Source organism: Dipodomys spectabilis, unplaced genomic scaffold (assembly GCF_019054845.1).
Source record: "Dipodomys spectabilis isolate Male_0828 unplaced genomic scaffold, ASM1905484v1 ptg000421l, whole genome shotgun sequence".
Taxonomy (NCBI): domain Eukaryota; kingdom Metazoa; phylum Chordata; class Mammalia; order Rodentia; family Heteromyidae; genus Dipodomys; species Dipodomys spectabilis.
The window spans coordinates 1,113,994-1,132,438 of NW_024871098.1; positions in this window are offsets into that span (position 1 = coordinate 1,113,994).

Sequence of the window (18,445 nt, forward strand, 5' to 3'; positions counted from 1 at the left end):
GAAGTTATTGGGCATGGACATTTGGGAAGTGATGATTAAAAACTGTTATGCAGGAAACATATTTTAGTGGGGGCAGGGTACAGCCTATATATAGGTTGCATGTTCAGAGCAACAGAAGGGGGAATGAAAAGGGGAAAGGCCTGGAAGGAAAGAAATGATGAGACTGCAGGAGGGTAAAGACCTGGGAGGAGAGGGAATTGTCGGAGAGCAGGAGGTGAAGGACGGCAACTGGCCACCTAGACATGGCAGGGAAGGCCTGTCAAGAGTGCAGCAACCTGAAGAGAAGAAAGGAATGATGGAAGGAAAAAATGAAAAGACCTGAAAGGTAGGACAGGTCTGTAGAGAAGGAGGATGAAGAGAAAGGAAAAAGCCTTGTCCTTTGAAGTGTGGAGCTTTGGAGATGATTATTTTGGGGTTTGGTTGTTTGAAGGCCAGTTAACAAATGGCTGGGCTGCTCTTTGGAGGTCTGAGGGTTCATGGTTGAGGCTGCAATTAGCTCTGGGCATCCAACCCAGGTCAAGCTAGTCGCTTGTTACAAAATTTATGAAGGCAAGACAGGTTTGTGATGTTACATTGCATTAATGATATCACAATATCACTATGAGGTCACAAAGGGATTGCAATATCGCAATAGTAATGTGGTCACAATGGGCTTCTGAAATCAACCTATATGCCACATTTGAGATAGAATGAAATCACAGAATAGGCAATCACATTGTCTCTATGACCTCACAATGAAAATGTGATGTAATAATGCTATGTTGTCATTGTCATTTTGGGATTTCACAGTGGTCTGATGGTATCCTAACAAAAATATCATCTCACTCTGTAGATGATGTCACAAAGCATCTGTAATGGTACAATGGCATGTCTGATGTCAGTTGTCCTTTGTTCACAGTGAGGATATGGTTACTCAAAGGGACTGTGGTGTTACAAACACCATGTGCTTTTTCAAAGGTGCTAAAAGGTCACAACAGTTTTGGGATATCACAAGGTGATCGTGATATCACTGTGGCAATGTGATGTCACAATGGATTTGTGATGTCACAGTGGTGATAAGGTCACACTTTGATAGTGATGTCACAATGAATTTGTAATATCACCATTACATGTCCAATTTCATTCTACTAGATCACAATGAAGATACAAGTTCACATAAGGAGCTAGAAGTCAGAAAGGCCCTAAATTTTGTAAAATATTATGAGGACATAATAGGTTGGTGAAAATGCAATGGGACAGAGATATCCCATTGGTAATGTGATGTTACCATTACATGAGATAGTATTGTTTTGAAGTCACAAATAGTTGGTGATCCATACAGGTGATGAGGTCACATAGGTTTGTGATTTCACAATGGGATGGTGATGTCTCAATCTCATGCCAGATCTCTAATTGACAATGAATATATAAGTTCATAAGGGATAATTATGTATCCAAAGGTATATGTTGGCACAAGTGTAATGGGTCTTAACAGGTTTGTGATGTCACAATGTCACTCAGTGGTCATGACAACTGTCAGTGTGATGTTACAGTGGTGATTCTGTCACAGTGGATTTCTGATATCACGTCATACCTGAAGTATGAGTTGAACAATTTATGAACTCAGAGATGCCAAAGAGATCTTACTGGCAGCATGTCAAAAAATATGTGAGAATAGGACAGTTTTGTGATGTAACAGTGGGCTAGTGATATTATAAAGGCAATGTGGTGTCATCAAGGTATTGTGATGTCATAATGATTATGTGGTCACAATAAATCTCCCACATTTGAAATAGAATGGAACCACAGAATAGGCATTCCAATATACCTGTGACATCACAATTAGCATGTGATGTCATAATGCTATGATGTCATTGTTTTAGGATGTCACAATTTGCTGAAGTAGTCATAATGACAATGTGATGTTACACTGGTAATGATATCACAAAGTGTTTTCGATGTTAAAGTGGGATGTATGATCTCAATTGTCATTAGCTCAAAATGGGGATATGGGTACACAAATGGCCTGTGATGTCACAAAGGCCATGCTTTCTTTCAAAGATTCTGAGGTTTGGGATGTCACAATATGATCATGGTGGCACAATGGTAATGTGATATCACAATGAGTTTGTGATGTCACCGCAGTGATGAGGTCACAATGGTTTAGTGATGTCTCATCAAGTTTGTAATATAACAAAGGCATAAACAATTTCAATTTCTTCTAATTCACTATGATGATACTATAATAACCAGTAGAGCCAGAATTATCTGTGGGAGCCGTTAATCATTGTAAATTCTTGGCCTGGTCCACCGGAGAGTGTGGGGAATGCCACCAAAGGTCGAGGTTTCAAGCCTCACATGGTGAGCTGTCAAGAAGTGATTGAGCATTTGTCAGTTTGGGAAATAAAGGTTGAAAACTGTTAGGCAGAAGACCCATTGGAGTGAGGAGGGGTACAACCTATATATAAGTTGCATTTTTAGAGCATTGGAAGGGGAGATAAAAATGAGAGCTACCCAGATGGAAGAAAGTGGTAATACAGCAGGAAGGGAAAAACCTGAGAAGAGAGGAAGCAGAAAAGTGGTCATTAGGGCAGAGTAGTGCAGGTCTGTGGAGACTGGAGAGGCCTGAAGAGAAGAAGGAAGTGATGGAAGGGAAAAACAGAAAGACCAGAAAGGAATGATAGGTCTATAGTGAAGGAGGGACTAATGGAAAAGTTAAAAGCCTTGCCCATTGAGGTTTGGAGCTTTGGAGATCATAATTTTTTGGCTGGTGGCTTGCAGATAAATTAAGATAGGGTGGGGCTGCCCATTGGAAATCTGAGGTTTGGTGGTCAAGGCTGATCTTGTACCTGGTTATCCAGTCCAGGATAAAGTGATCACAGTCTCCTTTCTAGTGTAAATTGGTTTATTATACTAAATGTGACTCAATGGTTTGTCTCCTTGCCTTAGAGGTAATAAGTACGCGAGTTCACAGAAAGAGCTTGAAGTCTCAAAGGCCATGAAGTTTCTAACATGTGATGTGGCCATAATAGGTTTGTAAAAAAAACACAATAGGACATTGAAAGAACAATGCCAATACCACAATATCTTCTCAAAATAATGCTTTGATAACACAATTAGTTGTTGATACCATTCTCGTGATGAGGTCACAATAAGTTTGTGATGTCACAATAGGTCCATGATTTCAGAGTGGCATGGGATATCTCAATTGTCATTAATTGACAATGAATATATGAGTTCGAAAAGGGACTGTAATGTCTCCAAAGGCATATGTTGTCACAAATGTGATGCCTTTCTAACAGCTTTGTGATGTCACAATGTGACACAATGGTCATGACATCTGGCAGTATGATGTCATAAGGTATTTCTGATATCACATGTCAAACCAGAAATATGAGATTGAAAACAGATTATGAGCTCACAAAGGCCCTACTATATGACCATGACAGCATGTCACAAAACTACAAGGACAGGACTGGTTGTGACGGCACAGCAGGTTAATGATATCACAAAGGCAATGTGATGTCACAAAAGATTGTGATATCGGAATGGTTATATGGTCAAAATGGCTTTCTGAAACAGAGTGAATTCACAGAATAGGCCTTCACACTCTTAAGTCATAACAATGTCACTTTGATTTTTAATGCTATGATGCCATTGTTGTTTGGTGATGTCACAATGAGCTTATGGTGTCATAATGACAATTTATTGTCACTGCTGATTTATGATGTTACAATAGTTATGAGGTCACATTATGTTTCTAATATCAACACACATGTCACATTTGCAATAGTATGAAAAAGCCGGGCACCGGTGGCTCATGCCTTTAAACCTAGCTACTCAGCAGGCTGAGGTCTGAGGATCACAGTTTAAAGCCAGCTCAGGCAGGAAAGTCTATGAGACTCTTATCTCCAATGAAAACCACTAGAAATCCAGAAGTGGCTCTGTGGCTCAAGCGATAGAGTGCTCACCTTGAGCTGAAGAACAGGGACAGCACCCAAGCCCAGAGGTCCAGCCCCATGACCGGAAAAAAAAGATTAAAATCAGGCATTCATAATCTATTTATAACATCACAATGGCAGTGTGATCTCATAATGCTATCTTGTCATTGTAGATTTGTGATGTCAAAACTAATTGATACTACCATAATGACAATATTATACCACACTGGTGATGTCACAAAGGGTTCTTGATGTTACAATGGCATGTTTGATATCAAGTGTCAGTTCATAATGAGGGTATAGTTACACAAAGGGACTGTGATGTCACAAAGGCCATGTGTTTTTTCAAAGGTGCTGAGGTCCTAATAGGTTTTGTATGTCACCATGTGATAGTGATGTCAAATGGTAATGAAAGCTCACAATGGGTTTGTGATGTCACATTGGTTATGAAATCAAATAGTTTTGTGAAGTCACATCTCATAATCACATGTCCAATTTCAGTTGCTACTATTTCACAATGAGGATATGAGTTCACAGAAGAAGACTGAAGTATAAAAGGCTATGAATTTTCTAAAATGCAGTAGGTTTTTGAAAACACAGTGGAAGAGTGACATCACAATGGCAATGTGATGTTGCAATATGATGACTTAATTATGTTTTGATATCGCAATTGGTGATGCCACACTGGTGATGAGTTTACAAGTGGTGTGTGATGTCACAATTGGTTGGTGATATCAAAATGACACATGTGATATCAATTGTCATAAACCCACAATCAGTATATGAGCTCACAAAGTGACTGTGATGTCTCCAAAGGCATTCGTTGTCACAAAAGGGATGAAGTTCTAACAGGTGTCAGAATGTAACAAAATGCTTATAACATCTATCAGTGTGATGTCACCATGATGAAGATGTCACACTGGACTCGGGTATCACATTTCATACCTGGATTGGGTATGAGAGGATTGGAATTTCACATTGGGTTAGTGATATCACTATGGAAATGTGGGGTGATGAAGGGATTGTGCTACCACAATATCTATTAGATCACAATGTGTTTCTGCTATAATAGGTTTGTGCTGTCACAATTGGTTGGAAATGTTACAATGGCATGCCGGATCTCAAATGTCATTAATTCGCAATGAAGATATGAGTTCACAAAGGGACTGTGTTGTCTCCAAAGTCATGTGTTGGCCCAAATGTGATTAAGTCCTAACAAATTTGTGAGTTCACAATGTGACACCATGCTCTTGATGTCTATCAATGTGATGTCACAATGCTCGTGTCAGAGTCCATTTCTGATATCATATATCATACCTGAATTATTATGAGTTTGAAAACAGCTTATAAGCTTACTAAAGGCTTAAAATATCCTAATGGCAGCATATCACACAAGTTATGACTAAAAACTCATGGCCTTTGGAGCTTAAGATTCTTTCTTTGAAATTGTATCCTCCTTGTGAACTAGTAGAAATTGAAATTGTACATGTCATTGTGATATTAAAAACTCATAGTGACATCACAAACTCATTGTGACCTTATCACCACTGTGACATCACAAAACCATTGTGACATCACATTGCTGTTGTGCCTTCAAAATCAAATTGTGACATCACAAAACTATTGTGAACTCTTGAGATGTACAAGTCGTTATGTCGAAAACGAACTTTACAATTTTCATGCAGATGGGGGGAGGGGGAGTGGGGAGGATTGGGTGGGGGGCAGGGGAAGGATGGTTAGGGATGGGAAGGGGAAACAAAGGAGGAGGCTACAATGCTTGATAAGAAATGTACTCATTATCTTGCCCATGTAATTTTAACCCCTCTATACAGTATTTTCACACAAAAAAAACATGAAAAAAAGACGAAAAAAAAACAACACATGACCTCTGTGGCGTCACAGACCCTTTGTGTATTCATATCTTCATAGTGAACTAATGAAAATTGTTATCACACATAGCATTATATCATCACAAATACTTTGTGTAATAATTATGTCTGTGAAATCACATTGTCATCATGACACCACCATTCATTGTGCATCACCAAACCCCAATGACACCATACCATATTTTTCTTTTTTTTCTTCTGTGAGTTATTTTTTATAGTAAATACAGTGTACACAAGGATTACAGTTACATGAGCACGGCAATGAGTACGTATACTATCAAACATTGATGCCTTGACATCACATTGTCATTTTCATGTCATGACCCATTTCAAATGCCTACTCTTTGATTTCATTCTATCTCAAATGTGCCATCTGTGTTGATATCAGGAAACCATTATGAACTCACAACCTTTGTGAGATCTAAATCTCTTTGTCACAGCACATTGCCTTTGTTATATCACTAACCCACTGTGACTTCAAATACCTCTCTTGTTCTCGTAATTTTGTGACATGCCATTGTGATATTTTAGGCCCTTTGTGAGTTGAAAATCTGTGTTCGATCTCGTATTTCAGATATGACATGAGATATCTAAAATCCAGTGTAACATCATGATTTCACACCGCTGGACATCATAACCATTGTTTCACTTTGTGACATCTCAGACCTGTTAGTTATTCAGCTTTTTCACTACATATGCTTTGCTGACATCAGAATCCCTTCCCAAACTCATATACTCATGGTGTGTTAATGACAATTGAGATCCCACATGCCATTGTGCCATTACCAACCCCTTGGGACATCTCAAATCCATTGCGACCTCCTCATCAGTATTGCATCACCAATTGTGACATCAAAACATTCTTATAACATGATAGTGAGATATCACATTGTCATTGTGAAATCACTGTCCCATTGGGTTTTCACATAGTATGACCTCATACTATGGAGCTGCTTCTATCACCTGGTATCCTCATATTGAATTATGAGTCATTGAAATTTGATTATATCATTCTGATATTACAAACAAACTGTGACATCACAAAACCATTGTGACCTCATCACCACTGTGACATCAAAAACCCAATAAGATATCTCATTTCCATTGTGACATTATGGATCACATTGTGCCATCCCATACCTATTATGATTAATAACCACCTTTGAAAACACACATGGCCTCTGTGACATCACAGAACCTTTTTGTATCCTAGCCTCATGGGGAACAAATGAAAACTGACATCAGATATACCATATAAACATAACAAATCCTTTCTGACATAATAATATTTGTGACATCATGTTGCCATTATGACACGATCAGCTCATTTTGACATGTAAAACTACAATGACATCATAGCATTGTAACATCACATTATCATTCTGATGTCATAGACACATTGTGTTTGCCTATTATGTCATTTGATTCTATTTCTAATGTGGCATGTCAGTTGATACCAGAAATCCATTGTGAGTTCATGACCATTGTGATATCACGATGCCTTACTAGCATCACATTGCCAGTGTGATGTCACATTGCCAAATTGATGTCAAAAAGGGATTCTGATGTGACAATGGTTATGATATCACAATGAGTTTCTGATATCAACCCACGTGCCACATTTCAAATACAATGAAATCACAGATTTGGCACTCATAATGTGACAATGATGTCACAATGACAATGCCAAATGCTATGCTGTCATTATCATTTTGTGATGTCACCATAAGCTAAAGATATCATAACAACAATATAATGTCACACTGGTTATGATGTCACACAGGGTCAATATAATGTCACACTGGTTATGATGTCACACAGGGTTTATTATCTTAAAATGGTTATGAGGTCACAATGTGTTTCTGATATCAACTGATATGCCACATTTGAAATAGAATGAAATCACAAGATATTCATTCACAATATGTCTATGACAGCAAAATGGCAATGCGATGTCATAATGCTATGATGTCACTGTAGCTTGGTGATGTCACAGTGAGCTGATTGTGTCATCACAACAGTCTGATGTCACAATAGTGATGATGTCACAAAGGGTTTATGATGTCACAATGGCATGTCAGATCTTAATTGCCATTTGTTTATAGTGAGGATATGAGAATGAAGTCACAATGACATATACAAATGAACTGTGATGAAACAAAGGCCATGTTTTTGTCAAAAGTGCTAAGGTTCCTAACAGGTTCTGTTTGTCAAAGTGTTAATGATATAAAAATGGTTTAGTGATGTCAAAACTAGTTTGCAATATCACGTCTTATTTCAATTTTCAATTGCTACAAGTGCACAATGATACAAGTTCATGGAAGGAACTTGATGTCTCAAAGGCCATAATTGTCTAAGATGTGATGAGATCATAATAGATTTGTGAAAGCATGATAGTTCAGTAATATCACAATTGCAATATGATGTCAAATTATAATGTCATAAGATTCTTGTTATGTCACAATTAATTGGTAATGCCATAAGAGTGATGAGTTCAAATTAGTTTTGTGATGTCACAGTAGAATGGCATTCCAGACCTCAATTGTCATTAACTCATAATGAGTATATGAGTTTAGAATGGGATTGTGAGGATTCCAAAGTCATTTGTTGGCACAAATGTGATGAAGTCAGAACAGATTTGTGATGTGGCAATGTGACAAAATGGTCATTACATCTAGCAGTGTGATGTCACAATATTCATAATATCACAGTATATTTCTAATATTTAATGTCATACCTGAAATAATATGAGGTCAAAAATAGATGAGTTCTCAATGGGCCTAACACAGTGGCAACATGTTACAAAACTTACGAGGACAGGACATGTTTGAGTTGTCACAGTTGTTTAGAGATATCACAATGGCAATGTTACATCACAAAAGGATTGTCATATTACAATGGTTATGAAGTCAAAATATGTTTTTGATATGAACCCACATTTGAAATACAAAATCACATAATAAGCCTTCATAATATGTTGTCACATTGACAATATGGTGTCATAGAGGTATGATGTCATTACCTATTTGTGATGTCACAATGACCTGATGTTGTCATCATGACAATGTGATGTCACACCAATGATTATATTGTAAATGCTTTGTGATATTATAATGGCATATCTGATCTCAATTGATATTTCACAATGAGGATATGGATACACAAAGGGACTGTGATGTCACAAAGGCCATGTGTTTTTTCAAAGGTTCTAACGATGTCATAATGGGTTTGGGTGGTAATCAAGGTGATTGTAATGTCACAATAGCAATGTGATATCACAATGGCTTTGTGATGTCACATTGGTGGTAAGGTCACAATGGACAGGACAGGTTTGTGATGTCAGAACAGGTTAATGATATTACAATGGCACTCTGATGTCACAAAGGGATTTTCATGTCACAATGGCTTTGAGGTCACAATGGATTTCTGATATTCACCAATATTGATAGCTTGTAATAGGATGAAATCACAAAATAGGAGTTCACAATATGACTTTAATGTCACTATGACATATAATGTCATAATATTATGATATTTAAGTTTAGTGATGTCAAAATGGCATGTCTCATCTTATTGGTAATTAAATTACCATGAGGATCCCAAAAGTTGCTATGTGTTGAGTCCTTCGAAAGGCACATTGTGCTGAATTCATTACACAGGGTTCTTTGTATTGTTTTTTAAGTGTGCTGTGTACTGTCATCTCAAAAGTTTCAATGTTCTGAATCCTTGAGAGGACAATCACACACTTACACACACACACACTCACACACACACACACACACACACACACACACACACACACACACACACACACACACACACACACACACACATGGAGCATTACCTTGCACCTAATTTGTGTGTGGGGTGGATGGAGTAGAGTCTCCCCCAGTGGTTGGGCTGAGGGGATCTTCAATTCCCCCAGGCAGCTGCTGCGGTTGGAGGGAAGCCCTGAGCTGAGGTGAGGCTGATTCTGCCATAGCCTGATAGCCTTAATGGAGAGTCAGGGCAGCACAAAGCCAGGAGCGGGGGCATGCCCGAGGTGGGGAGGGAGTGTGAATGAGAGGAGGACAGGGCGTGGCTGAAGGGGCACATAGTTGCTGCAGCTAGGGGCACATGGGAGCTGGCATAAATGCGCAGCAGGAGCTGGGCAGCCTGGGTGAGAATTTGGGGCAGAGAAAGAGCAGAGAAGAGCAGGCACACGCACCAGGGGTGGCAGCATCAATGGCTGACCTCTGCTGCTGTAGGAGCACAGGTCTGGGCCAGGAGCACAGAGGACACAAAGCCAGCACAGCAGGCACATCCCTCTTACAGCCCCAGGGAGGCTCAGAGGCCAAGTAGGCCCTGAATCCAGGGCCCCTGCACCAGGAGCTCATCTGTGGAGGGGGCAAGCTCAGCCCTGCCACCTGCCAGCCCCTGCCCTGGGCCCTTCCCCTGCCCTCCCCGTGACACCACGTTTGAAACAGGTTGCTGCCAGCTTGGACCCATGGCACCGTTTGGAGTCATCCAGCGATGGTGCACCCCTGTCCTCCTTGCTGCCCTGACCCGGTCCGGGTCCCCAGTGGTAGCCCTGCGGCTCTGCACCTCACGACCTCCCCTTACCCTCCACCTCCCCAGACCCAGACCCATGACTCCTGCCTCCCCTCTTGTGTCCCAAAGCACCTCCACAGCACCAGGCAGGCCAGCCCTGACTCTGCCACAAATGTGCACCAGGAGTGGAGAGTGGGGGAGTGGATGTTGATCCTGGGATCCCACCCCCATCCCTAGTGGACAGTGTCCCAGGAAAAGGGCAGATGCAGGTATGGGTGAAGAGGGGGCACCACTTAGCCCCTGGCCTAGAGCAGTGGGAGCCACAGAGCAATGAATCTGTACCCTTCCTCTCACTGGGGGGAACCTGGTGGCTTTACTCAGAGGTGGGAAGCAGCACTTCCACACCAGCCTTTTTGGGATATTTCCTTTTCTCTGAGGGTGGGTGGTGTTGGATTCAGAAGATAGACCCTCCTTGTTGTGTGAGCCCTTGTCTTTTGTGCTCGGTCATAATTTTACTTGAGGAGGGTCCCACAAGAGCCCACTAGAGAGGTGAGGGCACTGGGGGTCAGATAGAAGGTGAATGTCTGGGAAGAACACGCCCCTCTAACACACTTACACCTTGCCTGACCCCCCACTCCAGCTGTCAACAGCACTCATAGGGTGAACACATTTCCCAGCTCTGCCACCATCTCCTGGTGCTCCAAGTCCATCTGATTTCCTCATCTTCCCCAAGTCACCCAGAAGCATCTAGGCTGGAAGTAGGAAGTGTATCCATGTATATAGCCTTTAGGACCCCATCCATTTACCCAACACTGCCCCTACCACGGGTCAGACACTTCTCTGGGGGCACAATGACCTCCTGCTTCTTTTCAGTCCAGTCTGAAGAGCCAACTGTCTCAGGACTCCTTCACCCAGAGTCCTGGTCTAGGGTTTTGGTGAATGGGGAGTCAAGGCTGGTTATTCCCAAGGGAAAGTGTCTGGCCCTGGAGAAAGGGAGAGGCAGGGTGGTTCAGCATTATTGGAGCTGTGCTTCCTTGGGTCGAGTCCCTGGTTCTGAGAAGGGAACTCCCGTGTTCCAGCTTGTGCATTGTCCCAGATGAGGAACCAACAAACTCAGGAGGGGCACTACTCTGAGTCTGTGTGTGTGTGTGTGTGTGTGTGTGTGTGCATGAGAGAGAGAGAGAGAGAGAGACTGTGCTCAGGTGAGTGATCAGTTGACAAATTGCAGGTGCTGCATGGATAAGACTACAGTAACTATTATGGATTGTTGTGTGTGTTTGTGTGTGTGTGTGCGTGTGTGTGTGTGTTTGTGTGTGTGAGAGAGTGTGTGTGCATGAAAGAGAGAGAGAGAGAGAGAACCTGACTGATCTCAGGTGAGTGATCAGTTGGCAATTTGCAGGTGCTGCATGGATGAGTCTACAGTCACTGTTCTGCATTTGTATGTGTGTATTTGTTGTTCTTTTTTCATCAATGCCAAGTATGAGACCAGCCATAATTTTTGTTTTCACCTTCACTGTTTCATAGCTCCTATGGGGAAGATTTCAGTAGATGTTCTTTCCACCTCTCACTTCCCCCTTTCCTATAACCCACAGTAACTGCTGGGCCTGCGTGGGTCTCCCCTAGGAGGCCTGTGTGAACCACAGACCAAAGTGGACACCTTCTGTCTTAAGCCTGAAGGCTTGTGAGATGAGTGTGACCACAGCCGCACTCTTCCAGCCAGACAGTCTGCTCTCATTTGTATAGGTGGAGCTAATGCAAGGGTTGGGTGGAGCTAATTCAAGGGGGATGTAGAGCAGGGGCTGTAAATCTAGGAGGGTCTGGGAAGTGGTGAACGGTGTGACATTGCAGATGGTTAACCACTACCGAAGATGAGAGGGTAACCTTACCCAGGGCATTGACGGTGTCCATGGGCATCTGGGCAGGGGGCTCTGGGACCCCACTGGTGGTGTGGATTCCCTCCCGGGAGAGTGCACTGGTTTGAAGTCCTCCCTGGCATCCTGCAGACTCTAATCTGTGTCCTGCCTGTGCTTATTCCAGCTGGGCAGTGGTAGGCAAGTGTATTCCTCGTGCTGGAGCCTGCCCGGTATCAGGCCGTGGCAGTTAGCTAGGGCTTGCTGAATGCCAGTTTCTGTAACCTGCTGTGGGCTGTCTGGAAAGAAAAGGGGACCACTAACTTTAGAAACCTTTAAGTTTGATTGGGACAACTGAAATGCCACCTTTTTCAGGGTTTTTTTTTTGGAAGCTGGCAATTTCCACTAACGCCTGGGATTATAGGTCAAATTAGATGGACCATTTCAGCCAACAATCAATGACGTTCCAAGTATAACAAGCAGAGTTCCCAAGCCAGATGGTCTCCTGCTATGAACGTCGTGCCTTGATTGCTTTTATGCAGCAGCTGTTGATTCTCCTCTGACTATCTCTAGTGTGACCACCACAGTTGAGTGAAGGGTTAAAGTACTTGAAGCAGTGACAATTTGTTGCTCGTTTCAGAGCAGAGCAACACGTGGTGCTAAACCACCTCCTTGTGTGCCTTTATAAGACCTGCAAATCCTTATCTCAGAGCTCTCCTCCTGGGCTCCGCTGTGTCAGAGTGTAGTACGAGGCCCGGGCTGCAGCCCATTTAAATAAAACAGCTGTAGAGCCTGACTCTCGGTGGTCTTCTTGGTGGGGGTCCTGCGACCTAGGCATAACATTGAGGATGTCATGAGGAGAAGAGATTGTGACCTCACCATCCCTAGCCTGCCAGCTGTGAGTAGAGAGGATTCTCAGCACCTGCACTGGACTCTGGGAGATTCAGAAACCCAAGATGCCTGGAGGACCTTTTTCTGCAACATGAAACTTGGGGGCCAGATGTGGTGGGCCATCCTGGCTGGCTCCAGGGATAGGAGAGTAGGTCCCTTGAGCCTGGCCTTCAGCTGATGGCAACCTCATTCACTCCTGAGTGGGGAATTGAGTGCCACAGAGCTGGTCAGCCACTGGCCAGAGATCTTTGAGAAAATAGGCATCCCAGAGGTCCCGGAATCCAGCGAGTACACCATGGATCATGTCTTCAGAGCCAAAACAGTTAAGTTCAGTGGCACCAGGAGTCTGGGAAGAGGGAAGAGGAGAATTGTGGGAGAGCTACATCAGGCTTTGCCCCGCCCACCATGATGCTTACCTGAATGGGATGGGACTTTTCTGTAGTATTTTTGTAAACAGATGCTCATTTATTTATGCAAGAAAGAGTCACAGTGTGTGCCAGGCTCTGGAGGGGTCATAGACAATGAGAGTTTCCATTGCTGGAGCACATGAAGAAATCTTGGTTTGAGCTGGATGCTGGTGCTTCATGCTTGTCATCCTAGCTACATAAGAGGCTGTGATGGGAGGATCGATGCTTGAGGCCCAGGCAGGAAAGCCTGTAAGACTCTTATCTCCAGCTAACTACCAAAAAGAAAACACCAGAAGTGGATGTGTGGCTCAAGTCGTAGTCTGTTGGCCTTGAGTAAAAAGGCTCAGGGACAGCACCTAGGCTCAGAGTTCAAGGCCCAGGAGTGAGAGAAAAGAAGGAAAGAGATAAAGAGGAGGGAAGGCCGGATGGAGAAAAGGAGGAAAGGAAGGAAGAAGGGAGAACATGTGAGCCATGGTTTGGAGTCCCTGGATCAAGGGAGCCAACCATTCACAATTTATGTGGGGACAATTTCAGAGCATAAAGCCAGTATGTAGGACCATGCTACTGACACCTCAGCAACTTTCTGACATCCAGGAGCTGTGTGGTACCTGACTGCAGAGGTAAGCAGCCTCGGGTAGGCACTAGGACTCAGGGCAGGTCACCAGGCTTCAATCATCCTTGGCGCCAATGAGTTTATTTTCTGGTCAGATAAGAATAAGCTGTCCAAGCGCTAGGGAGGTATTGGTGTGAGGGAGTGTTGAGGAGGGGGCAACAAGGGATAAGAAGGAAGATGAAGAGGGAGGACGATCACAGATAAGGAGTGTCATGACATTGGAGCCATGACTTCGCCTGACAACCTAGACCAAAAGTGATAGACCCTTGGACCCAGCCACACTGCTATTAAGAGTCCTGGCACATTGGGTTCACCATTGACCACCTGGCTATCATCCACTGCAGGTTGCCTATGCAGTACATCCTTGGGGACTGGAACTTTCCAGGGCTCAATCTGAAGATGACACCCCCCCCCCCCACACACACCCTGTTCTTTCCTCCACCAGAGACAGAAGTAAGCTGGCCACTAGCACAGGACAGCCAAGGAATGAAGGTGGGAATAAGGACCCTTGTTGCCCCAAACTTCCTCTAGGGGGCGCGAGGACCCCGTGATTGCCATTCTCAGAGGGAGAGATGGGTCTCTTTGCAGGCTCAGCCTTTAGTCTAGATGGCAGATCTGGGATTCAGAGATGGCAGACTGAAGGTGGGGCAGGTTTGGATAGAGGCTGGTGGGAAAACCAGAGGCACTGGTCTCTGAGCAAGGTTGTTCCTTTGAGAGTACTCACAACCCAGGAACATTCCTGGGATAGATCAGCCCTTTTCTCCTTCCTGAGTGAGAGGGACCTGGAGCCCTTGAGTCTGCGTCCCTTGGCCAAGAAATCCTTTCATTCCCACATCCTGTGGTTGGATAACTAGAACTCACCTACCTACCCAGTGTAGAGGCAGGACAGTGAGAGATCTTGAGTCTTTGATAAGGTCAGGGGATCCTGAATATGCGATTGTACTTGATCATCCTAACTTGGTGCATGGCAAGTTCCATCTAAGATTACCATGATATAGGACATAGAATCTAAAGAATCAGAGCAGGATGGGGTCTGTTCTGGGAGTCTTGAGTATTATGTGTGAACTTTCAGCTCCCGTACGCCCACCTGCTTCCCTTTCTTGGGTGGGGTTTTACTAGCAAAAGTTGAAACTAGGGACTGGGTCCTATCCCTTGTCATTTATACTCAAAGCTAGCACTCTACCATTTGAGCCACAGCTCCACTTCCAACTTGTTTGGGTTTTTATAATTGGAGATAAAGAGTTCTCATTGACTTTGTTGCCAAGGGTGGCATCCAACTGCAGTCCACAGATTTCAGCCTCCTGAGGGGATAGGATGACAGGCATGGGAAAGTATCTTTGGCCAGGTGGCACTAACTCATGACTGTCTTCCTAGGTACTCTGGAGGTGAGATCTGAGGATCAGGGGTCAAAGCCAGCCGGGTCAGGAAAAACCTTGAAGCTCTTATCTCCAACGAACCACCAGAAAAGCAGAAGTGGTGTTGTGTTGTGGCTTAAGTAGTAGAGTGCTCACCTAGAGCTGAAATGCTCAGGGACAGCACCCAGGCCTAGGGTTCAAGCCCTACAATTGAAAAAAGAAAGAAAGTAAAACATATTTGCCTTCAAAGGATGGTCCAGGTGTGGGAGGGACGAAGAGGGGGGGTGCTGTGGTTGGGAGACAAGGTGCTCTTCCCACTGTACAGACATTTCTAAGAGCTCCCCAAGTTTACCCCAGCTTGAAGCCACAGCTTCAAGAGGACCGAGCTTGTGGCAGGCAGGGAGTGAGCGAATGGGTGCAGGGGTGGGATTGCTGTGTGTGTATTCTCTCCAATAAAGGATGGATTTGGATGCTTGATGACAAAGTCTGAAGTGAAGGGTTGCAAGAAGTTTGTGGCCTTATGAGATGGTTTTCCTCTGGGTATGTGAAGGTTTTGAATCCAGAAGTCTCCAGTGGCTCACAACTGTCATCCTCGCTACTCAGAAAGCTGAGATGTGAAGACCATGTTCAGAGCCAGCTTGGGCAGGAAAGTCTGTGAGACTTGATGTCCAATGGACCACCAGAAAACAGGAAGTGGTGCTGTGGCTTAAGTGGGAAAGTGCTCACCTTCAGCTGAAAAGCTGAGGGACAGTGACCTGGCCCAGAGTTCAAACCCCATGATCAACAACAAAAAAATAGGTGGCTAAGTTTTCTGCATAGCAGTGTGTACAGTGTGAAATGCCATGCTGGTCTATGAGACATTCCAGATATGTGAGAGGCTCAATGGTTTGTCTATAGTGGGTCTGAGGTCGGTAGTGCCACTTTCTTGGGGATGGTATATGATCCTAATGGAATGAGTTCTGGTTCTATTCTCAGGGACTGCTGAAGCCTTGGGCTGTCACTGTGTGTGTGTGTGTGTGTGTGTGTGTGTGTGTGTGTGTGTGTGTGTGTGTGTGTGTGTTGTGTCTGTGTCTGTGTGTCTGTGTTTGTGTCTGTGTCTTTCTGTGTCTGTGTGTGTTTGTAGGTATAAGAATTGGGCCTTTAACTCAGGGCATACGTGTTGTTCCTGACCTTCTGAGCTCAAAGCTAGTGCTCTGACACTTGAGCCACAGGTGCATCTCTATCTATTTGGTAGTACACTGTAGATAATAGCCTCAGAGCCTTTCCTGCTTGGGCTGGCTTTGAAGTGTATTCCTCAGACCACAGCCTCCTGAGTAGCTAGGATGACAGACATGAACCACCTGTGCCAGATTTGTGTGTGTGTGTGTGTGTGTGTGTGTGTGTATGTGTGTGTGTAGAAGTGGGTTGTAACAAGGAGCGCTGGACCCTTTGGGTAACTTCTAACTGCTATCTTTGGGGGGAGGTGCATGGATGTTGTGTCTTAGGTTTTGGGGCCTGGATGGGTGAAACGTTTAAATTATAATACCAAGGGATCTGTGTTCCCTGGAGCTGTGTATTCCCTTGGTCCTGGTTGGTGGCAGAGGGAGCTTGGGAGGACCTGGTGGTGGGGCCCGCAGGGGGTGGCTCCCCAGGGGGACAGAGAGCATGGCCAGCACTTAGTAAGGATGCCAGCTCTGTTAGTATGGAGCGCATTGGATGGGTTAGACTCTGGGTCTTTTCATCATGAGGTCTGATGGGTGAGGCCAAACCTATTTTAAACCTTGACTTATGATCTTCAGATCTCAGCCTCCTGAATAGCTAGGATTATAGGCATGGGCCTCTGGCACCGGGCCTCTGATTCATTTTGGTATATTAGGGTTTGAACTCAAAGCCTTAGGCTTGCCAGTCAGGTATTCTACCATGAAAGCCAAGCCTTTCTGTCTTGGGCATTTCCGAGATAGAGAGTCAATATATGCTCAGGCTGGGCTGGATCACGATCCTCTTGTGACAGGTGTTGGCCACCATGACTGGTTCTCTGTATTGAGATGCTAGACAGGTAGTGCCACGTTTAGTCATCAGTTTAGATGGATTGTCACAAACTCTTAGTACATAGCAGCTGATTCTTGACCACAGGTGAAGCTCTGGGTCTTGACCATCAGACCTCAGTATCCTCCTGGGACAGTTGTGAGGAAACAAGGAATCAATATAGGGGGATCACTGGGGCAGTGCCAGGCATAGAAGGAGCGGTCGCCAGATATGGTCCTTGGAAATTCTGTGAGCATATGACAGGAAGATAGCTGGAAAGGGCTCAGATGGGGCCTGTTATTTATCATTCAACAGGTATGGGATTATGAAACAAAACATGGCTCTCTTTCATCATTACCCTATCCCTATGTGGAAGGGGATCCTTCACTGTTCAGTTTTGCAGCTGGGGAAAATGAGGCACGAAGAAGCTGGATGACCTATTCATGACCGCCAGTTTACAGGAAGCTCAGCCTGACTTCTCTGCCATGCTCCCTATGACAATGGCTGCTATACAGTCCACTTGTTTTTGTGGAAATTCCACTTCTTGTCAGTCCTGGGGCTTGAACTCTGGGCCTGGGCACTGTCCCCAAGCTCCTCAGTTCAAGGCAGGCACTCTCCCACTTGAGCCTTCAGCACCACTTCTGGATTTCTGGTGGTTCTTTGGAAATAAGTGTCTCACAGACCGTTCCTGCCTGCCCTGTCTAAAAAGCATGATCCTCATATCTCGGCTTCCTGTATAGCATGATGCCTGTGCCACTGGCATCAAGCATAAGTCCAATTCTGACTTTCTTTCTTTCTTTGTTTCTTTCTTTCTTTGTTTCTTTCTTTTTCTCTCTCTCTCACTCTCTCTCTCTCTCTCTCTCTTTCAGGAACTGGTTGAATGGGTCCTGGAGGAGGTGGCTCAGCATCTCCATGTGGCTGGGACCCACGGTGACCTTCTCATTCTGGAGGTGGGCTGTGGGTCAGGAGCTGTCTTGCTCAGCTTG